A 9,679-nucleotide genomic window follows, 5' to 3' on the forward strand; every position below is an offset into this window, starting at 1 on the left:
GAGGCTCTTCCTGAAGGCATGCTGAATGGGGGAACGTCTGATGCTGAGCGGGAGTTCGTTACAGGTCTTTGCCATGATGTAGGAATAAAGCGATACAAAAGGGGATGATGGACGGAGAATTGAGCAAATCAAAAACTCACCCCCAGTCAACTGATCTGGGTTTAATCCATCACCATTCTTTAGCCCACTCAGCCACCCCATTTCAGACATGGCTATATGCAAATCAGTCTTACCCTGTGCCTCATGGGAACAGTCCAGCCCGAACTGCCAAGCCATGTCTTCCATGGACCATAAACAAGCATCCTGGGACCGGTTTCGGATTCATAATCCTCATCAGCCAGGCTATCTTGAATCCAGTGGCCATGTGAGCAAGGGACTCACGTCTGAGCAATCACTTGGCCACTGGATTCAAGATAGCCTGGCTGATGAGGATTATGAATCCGAAACCGGTCCCAGGATGCTTGTTTCGCGTCCAGGGAAGACATGGCTTGGCAGTTCGGGCTGGACTGTTCCCATGAGGCACAGGGTCAAACTGATTTGCATATGGCCATGTCTGAACTGGGGTGGCTGAGTGAGCTAAAGAATAGTGATGGATTAAACCCAGATCAGTTGACTGGGGGTGAGTGTTTGATTTGCTCAAACACTCCGTCCATCATCCCCTTTTGTATCGCTTTGTTCGCCCTAAGTATGGCAGGGTATGCTCAGACGTGAGTCCCTTGCTCACTTGGCCACTGGATTGAAGATAGCCTGGCTGATGAGGATTATGAATCCGAAACCGGTCCCAGGATGCTTGTTTCCGGTCCAGGGAAGACATGGCTTGGCAGTTCGGGCTGGACTGTTCCCATGAGGCACAGGGTCAGACTGATTTGCATATGGCCATGTCTGAACTGGGGTGGCTGAGTGAGCTAAAGAATGGTGATGGATTAAACCCAGATCAGTTGACTGGGGGTGAGTGTTTGATTTGCTCAAACGCTCCGTCCATCATCCCCTTTTGTATCGCTTTGTTCGCCCTAAGTGTGGCAGGGTATGCTCAGACCTGAGTCCCTTGCTCACTTGGCCACTGGATTCAAGATAGCCTGGCTGATGAGGATTATGAATCCGAAACCGGTCCCAGGATGCTTGTTTCCGGTCCAGGGAAGACATGGCTTGGCAGTTCGGGCTGGACTGTTTCCATGAGGCACAGGGTCAGACTGATTTGCATATGGCCATGTCTGAACTGGGGTGGCTGAGTGAGCTAAAGAATGGTGATGGATTAAACCGAGATCAGTTGACTGGGGGTGAGTGTTTGATTTGCTCAAACGCTCCATCCATCATCCCCTTTTGTATCGCTTTGTTTGCCCTAAGTGTGGCAGGGTATGCTCAGACGTGAGTCCCTTGCTCACTTGGCCACTGGATTCAAGATAGCCTGGCTGATGAGGATTATGAATCCGAAACCGGTCCCAGGATGCTTGTTTCTGGTCCAGGGAAGACATGGCTTGGCAGTTCGGGCTAGACTGTTCCCATGAGGCACAGGGTCAGACTGATTTGCATATGGCCATGTCTGGGGTGGCTGAGTGAGCTAAAGAATGGTGATGGATTAAACCCAGATCAGTTGACTGGGGGTGAGTGTTTGATTTGCTCAAACGCTCCGTCCATCATCCCCTTTTGTATCATGATGTAGGAATAGGCTCTCTCACCCGTTCTGGCTTTGCTGATGCAAGGGTTTTCGGCAAGGGCAAGGTCTGCAGAGCGGTGGTTTTGATGGAGCAAGGTGGAGAAGCAAAATTGTGTACCCTTTGCAAAGTCACACTTCCATAACTATAACATGAACTAATGGAATGTTGTGTGAAATTAATCTACCTAGAATAAAATTGCAACTACACAAGTACACGTGGGAATTAATTTTGCTTATGTTGCAATTATGTGATTTTGTTGTGTCCTAAACTAATAAGCAGCTTTGAGATAATGGAATGGGGCATAAATGTGCTTTTTGTTTACGTATTTTGTGGCAGAAACCAAAGCTAGGTAACTACTAATAGGGAAAACCTTAGTAACAGGGAGGTAAACATAAGGGCTAGATTTCTGAAATTAATGTTTGTTTGTGTTTTTTCTATGATAGTTCCCATTTTGACTCGTGAGGTCTACCAGAAAAATGGAGTCACTCGATTATTGTGGCCATAAGAGAAATACGCATGCGCAAATAAAGCCAAGAACGAATGCGAGCTGACTGTGCCTGGACAGTGAGGTTCAAGGCCACCATGCCCCGAGAATACAGATGACTGCCAGCAATTTTGGATGTCACTATTGTATAACGTGGGAAAAGGTTCGAATCTATCAATTTGAGAACGTGACTAGGCCGGACGCTGCCTAAAACAATGACCCTTTTTAAAATTTAGCTGACGGAAGAAAAACAAATAATGTAACAATGAGGTGATGCTCATCCACCCCAAATTGTCCAATCAGAACTTGAATTTATGCTGAAAGTTACTCTTTTAATAGATAGAGCGAGTGAAAAAGGTATAAAAAGTGCTGGTTTTAGTGAGAGAAAAACTTATTTTCGATTTCCTCGAGAGATGCTGTCGGAATGCTGACTTATCCTGAGATGCAAGACTTTGAATAATTTTCTATTTCTTTTGAATGAGATCTGAACTTTAGGTGAGGTCATTAGTCAGGGAAGTTAGGGAGGTAGGAGAAAATGAATTTGGGAACTATCTGTTTTTGCTAATACTTGTATTTCTGAAATCTAAATAAATGTCTATTTTTGAACTTTCCTGATTAAATGAAATTAACTGTTTGAGATAAAATTCTTATTCCTTTAAATGTCGTTTTTGAATAAAGAAATCAATACAGTGAATAAACTTTTAGACATGTTAAATTTGCTTTTAATAAAAATTAGATAAATGGAGAATTAAGCTGCGCTTGAGTTTTCCTACGCCTATTTTTTTACTAGCAGATCCGTCAACCTTAGTGGAGGCATGTCTAAATAAATGTTTGTTAATGAAAAACCATGGTAAATTCATTTAAACTGCAGGTGTAAATAGTATAAATATTTAGTATTTATGCAGACACTCCACTATGATACAGCATCTCTCCTTTGAATTTCACCGATCCATGAAGTAGGGTGTAAGTGTGTTGTGAGTGACTCGCGGTGTCATGGGCCCCACTGTCGAGTATATGTATGATTTTATACTTCAGGGAAAGGTGTTGTGGTTCTAGGAATTATTTCTGGAGTAGCGCTGCATCAGTTTCTTTTGGGTGCGTAGAAGGAGACTCTTTCGTTGAGGTACTAAGATCCGGTGTTATGGAGGGATTTTTAGGCATGAGCGAGTAGCTTGAAGGTCACTCTCTTCTCGACATGGAGCCAGTGGAGGTTTCGTAGGTGCTGGGTGATGTAGCCTGGTCGTGGGATGCCGGGGACGAGTCTGGCAGGGGTGTTCTGGATGGTCTGGAGTTTTCAGAGCAGGGTTTTGTTGATTCCGGCACAAAGGGCGTTTCCACAGTCTAGTCTGCTGGCTATGAGTGAGTGGGTGATAGTTTTCCTGGATTTGGGGGGATCCATTTGAAGGTCTTACGGAAGATGCGGAGGGTGTTGAAACAAGTGGGGGTGATGGCTTTGACCTGTCCGGTCATGGTGATGGATGAGTCAAGTATGAGGCCAAGGTTATGGGCATTGTCCATAGGCATGGGGGGTTGCCGAGGGTGGTGGACCACCAGGTGTTGTCTCATGTGGAGGGGGTGGGTATGAGGACTTCTGTCTTCTCTTAATTGAGCTTTCGGCAGCTGCTGCTCATGCAAGAAGTGACGTTTTTCATTCCTACCTTGGAGCTTAGTCTAGCGGTGTCGGGCTCCATCGTGAAGGAGAGGATGAGCTGGGTGTAGTTGGCATAGGAGACAATGTTAAGTCCGTGCTGCCTGACGATGGCAATCTAGGGGGGCCATGAAGATGTTGAAAAGCGTGGGGCTGAGCGATGATACTTGGGGTACTCCACAGCTGATCTCTGTGGGTTTGGAGAGTAATGGCGGGAATCTGATTCTTTGGGTTTGGCCGGTGAGGAAAGAGCAGATCCAGTCGAGGGCAGTTCCCTCTATGCTGTCGTCGTGGAGTCTGGCGGGGAGTGTGCAGTGGGAGATGGTATTGAAAGTTGCGGAGAGGTCAAATAGGATGAGGGCCGCCATGTGGCACTTGTCGAGGAGAGTACGGATGCATACACTTCTCTTTCTCTAAACCCACTGCACACAAACCTACACCACGCCCCCATGCAGGAATTGGAGCAATGTCACCGAAGACCACCTCAACTCCACCCTCAACCTTGCCCCCCCTCTATGACCAACGTCAACTCTGCAGTTCAATAACTCCAAAAATGGATCACCGACTGCACAGATAGGCTCGCGCCCCTAAGTAACTCCAACAAACTGTGGTGGTCCATCCAAAGGAGTTGTGTAGTGTGGCTGAAGGGGATGTTGTTCACTTTTGCGAAGATGGGGGTTGAGGGAAGGTCCTACCTTGTGGGTGGGGGTGGTGACAAGCTGCTTTAGTTCTCAATTGACAAGGTTGTCCAGGAGGGTGGTGGTGTTGGGGGTCGCTGAGTTTGTTGAGGTGGAAATTCAGGTCTCTGAGCAGTATGTAGTCCATGGGGATGATGGTGTGGGGCACGATGAGGTCGGTGATGGTCTGTAAGCGAGGGTGCTGCATAGGTTCGTTCTAGGGTTGGTCTGGATCTGGAAATAGATATGTTCTGTGAGGGTCAAGGAGTTATTTGTGCTGGATGTGGGGAGCCGGAGGGAGTTCTTGTGTGTAATGGCAAGTCCTCCTCCCAGCTAGGTTGAGACGGTCCTTCCACTGGATCTTGTATCCGTCGGGTATGGGGAGAGTGGTGTCGGAGGGGTTAAAATTATTATCCCCACTCCAGTAATTGCAACAGTAGGTAAAGTGTTGGATAGCTGGTAGGTAAAAATTACTATTACCACTCCAACAAGTTCAACAGTAGGGAAAGTGTTGGATAGCGGGTGGGTAAAAAATACTATTCCCACTCCAACAAGTCTAACAGTAGGGAAAGTGTTGTATAGTGTAACTGTAAAAATTAATTTAACCACCCCAGAGAGTGCAACAGTAGGGAAAGTGTTGGATAGATGGTGGGAGAGGTGTGGCGCCGCGGCCAGGGCGACTGACGCTGGAATCTGGGGATCAGGGTTCGATCCCCGGCTCCGGCGGCAGGTTAGCCCAGCACCATGTGACTTTGGGCAATAGCTTGCTTAATCTTCCCGACGGCCCCCAGTGCCTAGAGACCCTTACGGGTGATTGTGCGCTTTACAAATGTGGATTATTATTATATAGCGTAGAGGTAAGAATCACTATTCCCACTCCAACAAGTGCAACAGTAGGAAAAATGTTGGATAGCTGGTGAGTAAAAATTACTATTCCCACTCCTACAAGTTTAACAATAGGGAAAGTGTTGTATAGTACAACTGTAAAAATTACTATTCCCACTCCAGAGAGTACAACCGTATGGAATGTGTTGGATAGTGTAGGGGTAATAATTAGAATTCCCACTTCAAAGAATGCAACAGTGGAGAAAGTGTTAGATAGCACAAAGGTTAAAAATAACATACTTATAAATTTTTAAAAAAGTTATTAAATAATAAATTATTAATAAATTAACAATTCATTAATTAAAAATACCAATAAATAAAAATGTATAATTACTTTAATAACATTAAATTACTTCCCACCCTATTCCTCAATAAACACACACATAAAATGTCACATAATTAATATAATGATCAATTCATCAATTAATATAAATTAATTACCAATTAATAATTAACAATAAATTAATTATCAATCACCAAAAATAAAAATTAATAATTACTTAATTACAATTAATTACTTCCCACACTATTCCCATTTAAACCCAGAACATGCACAAATAATAATTAATACAATTAATATAATTATCAATTAATCAATTCATAAAAATGAATTACCAATTAATAATTAACAATAAATTAATTATCAATATCAATAAATAACATGTACTAATTACTTAATTACAATTAAAATACTTCTCACCCTATTCCCCTATAAACCCACAACACACTCCTAACATATTCACAAATTAATTGTTAATAATTAATAACTAATTAATATGTGTACACAATAAACATAATTACCAATACATTATCAATGTATAATTAATTAGTAATTAATTAATTTACACAATTAACACTATAAATTATTATATACAGAATTATTAATTAATTTTTTTAATACATTAATTTAAATTCAATTACTTTACACCCTATTCCCCTATAAACCCACAACCCGTTACGGAATAAAATTACCCCAAAATCAATTAAGTTCTAACCAATTAATTCAAAAACATTCTTAATTAATATATTATAATTAAATTACTTCCCACCATATTCCCCTATAAACACACAACCCTCTACGGTACTAAAATACGCAAAATTAATTTATCATAAAATTCATTGTTTTAAAAAATTTCCAACATACATTACAAACATTATATAAACTTTTAACACATATACCAACACTTAAAACACCCGCAAAAAATTTGATATTTTTAACAACTGTATTATAACTGTCAATATTACTAACTTTGATATTATTTTAAACGATTTTTCTTACCTGCATTTCGATATTCTGCACCACCATATTCGATATTTTGGCAACTCGATATTTAAAATTCTATATTTTGGCAACTCGATATTCATAATTTGATATTTAGATTGTTCACCCTTTTGAATATGATATCTTTAATTGTTTATGCAGGATTTGTGGTGTTTTATTCTGATAAATATTGGTTATTTTTCTAAACTGGCATGGTCTCCTTTCGTAGTGTTTTCACTGTTGCTGTGTTTGTATGTACAGATGCTTTACAAATTCTTTACAATTGCTTTGAGTGCTCCAGCCATTCTACCAAGAGGGGGTGAGCAGGGATTATCTGAGCTGTATAATCACCCTACCCTGACTAGAGTGAGGGTCTCTACTTGTACAGGGTGCAAACCACTGTCTGACACTGTGTTTCTTAACACCCGAGTCCCCTGTGGATTTCGGCTCAAGCTCAAGACCTCTTTTGCACTGTTAGTATTTCAACTTTAACCAAAGAAAACAACAAGCTGTGAAACTTATTTATGTTCCATGTATTGCAAAAGAGTTAATGTTCAGAAATTGTATTTCTAAACAAGGCAGGATTTGTGTGAATCTTTATGCGCTGCTTAAGTGTTACAAGCTCCAACATAAATGTACCATGTAAACTATCATAAAAATATTGTATTGTATTGTATTGTATTTGACATTTGCAGAGCGCATGGCTACCCGAAGGCATCCCAGGGCTGCATGTGTACGAAGGGAGGAAAGTGGAGGGATCTATATGAAGAAACAGGTCTTCAATTGTTTACGGAATTTCAGATGATTAAGTTCGCTCCGCGGGTATAGTGGGAGGGCATTCCATAATTTAGAGACATTTAGTGAGAAGAGCCTGCCTCCGCTACTGGCCTTTTTAATCCTTGGTATCGTTGCAAAGTGGAGTTCATTTGATTGAAGTGCCCTGTTTGCTCTGTATGGGCGAATCATGTCCCTGTTGATTAGTGGCCCGTGATTGTTTAGGGATTTGAGTGCTTTGAAGTTTACACACTGCTGTACTGGGAGCCAATAAAGAGAGTGCAGTGCTGGTCTTGCTGAGCAGCAAGCGGGGGTATCAGAGAGCAGCCTTGCGGCACAGTTCTGTATGACCTGTAGCTTAGAGATGACCTCTTTAGGGGCACCTAAGTAGAGGGCATTGCCATAGTCCAATCTAGACAAGGTAAGGGCCTGAGTGAATAATCTTTTTGCGAGAGGGGGTAGAAGGGGAAGGATTTTACAAATAATTCTAAGCAAGCCATAACAGGAGGCCACTGTCTTTCTTGCCTGGGTTTTAAAGGTGAGGTTCTTTTCTAGCCATATTCCTAGGATTTTTATTTCTGTTTTGGGAGTGGGTGGCTAGAGCGTATTTAGACCGGGGCTCGGATGGTCGCCCAGTATCGTGAGTTCCGTCTTCTCACCATTGAGTTTGAGGTGAGAGAGACTCATCCCCTTTACTACATCCTCCAGGCATGGTAGAAGGACCTTAGCTTGTTGACCAAGGTGGCTCAGTGCTATGACCAGTTGCGTATCATCAGCATAGGTCACCCCATGGATTCCGAAAGGAGACACTATTTCTGCCAGAGGGGCCATATAAACATTAAAAAGGGTGGGTCTAAGCAAAGAGCCCAGTGGTATTCCGCACCCTAATGGCAAGGTTTGTGAGGTATGTTTGTCTTGGAAGACCTGGAAAGATCTACCTACAAGGAAGGGCTGTAGCCATTTTAGCACTGTTCCTGACACTCCTGCCCTCGTAAGGTGGTGCACCAGGAGAGGGTGGTTGACCGTGTTGAATGCCGCGCTGAGGTCAAGGAGGATGATTGCGGCTGTACCCCTGTTGTGAACCATTTTAGGACACTATTGTAAATTTCCCGATTCATGCCCTTATATAGGTATAAATCACTATGTCCTCATATAGGCATAAGAATCATAACTATATTTAAACATAGCTCATGCAGTCCAAATATGGCAGGGCTACTTCCACTAGTTCAGAAAATCTACAACGATTTCTTAGAAAACTCGACTTCAGCAGCTAGGGACTTTCCCTTGCTCGAGAACTGACGTGTCCAAGAACTCATGATGTTTTCAAAGAACTGACAGGCAGATTTACAATTACTGGCACATCCCTGCAAATTAGCATGGATGCGCCAGTAATTGTGCGCCGCAGCTCCACCTCCCATGATGCGCCACATTTACAATGCGGCGCACCATGGGGCAAAAACGGCACAGATGCATCACGCATTTGTGCCGTAAAGGCGGCGCATTACTGGAGTTGCGTCGCAAGCGCGACACAGCTTCAGCAATGCTCTGGGGGGGCCTATTCTTCTAATGCTGCGTCAAGCCTTACGTCTGCTTCAAGCAGGCGCAGGGTTTTGACGCAACATTGGCCTAAAAGTGACTGAGTGAAATCTTGTAGATTTCACTCAGCCACTTTTAGGAGGTGTTCCTGCGCAGGAACGCCCCCCCCACTGCGCCGGAACGCCTCCTTGTGGCGCAGGGCTGTACAACGTGACGCATCTCCCAGATGCGTCACGTTGTAAATACCCTTCACCATCGCACATCTTTTGCGCAGCCGCTGCGTCACAAAAGTGACGCAACGGCAGCGTAAAAGAGGCGGAAGGGGTTTGTAAATCTGCCCCAATGAGTCTTTAACCGCATGCGTGCGGGCGGAATTCCGCTCGTACGCGGAGATATGCGAAACCGCACTTTACGTGACGAGCTGGGCTCGTTATCAGCGTACCAGGAGGCTACCTCATGACGAGCCCAGCTCGTCATCAGCGTGGAAGGGGTTAATGACGTTATTATGTCCACATTTACGTCAAACTCGGCAACTTCAAGGCATAAATATGCCCACACTTGCCTTAGCAAACACACGGTGGTTTGGAGCAGTTCGACTATCTACTTGCCCGACGCATCCTGCTACAGCAAGTGCCGAAGGAAGCCGACTCTCCAGCAGATGCACTGAGATAGACGCTGTCTTTTCTCCTGCCGAGAAATCCAGCTCCAGTGTTTCCAGGCTACCCTTGCGGGTTGCTGGGAGATCGAGTCCTGAGACTG

At 43.7% G+C, this 9,679-nt stretch overlaps 1 long non-coding RNA gene across 6 annotated transcripts in view; it reads left to right on the plus strand.

The window, feature by feature from the left end:
* The window catches only part of LOC144822042 (uncharacterized), a 242,591-nt gene extending 239,704 nt beyond the window's left edge, over positions 1 to 2,887 (plus strand). For all 6 annotated transcript variants that reach the window (XR_013608535.1, XR_013608534.1, XR_013608539.1 and 3 more), the window contains one exon: positions 2,099 to 2,887. This is a non-coding gene — a long non-coding RNA (uncharacterized LOC144822042). The remainder of the gene's footprint in view (positions 1 to 2,098) is intronic.
* The last annotated feature ends 6,792 nt before the right edge of the window (positions 2,888 to 9,679 follow it).

The sequence above is a fragment of the Lissotriton helveticus genome, chromosome 3_1 (assembly GCF_964261635.1).
Source record: "Lissotriton helveticus chromosome 3_1, aLisHel1.1, whole genome shotgun sequence".
In the NCBI taxonomy this organism is placed as follows: domain Eukaryota; kingdom Metazoa; phylum Chordata; class Amphibia; order Caudata; family Salamandridae; genus Lissotriton; species Lissotriton helveticus.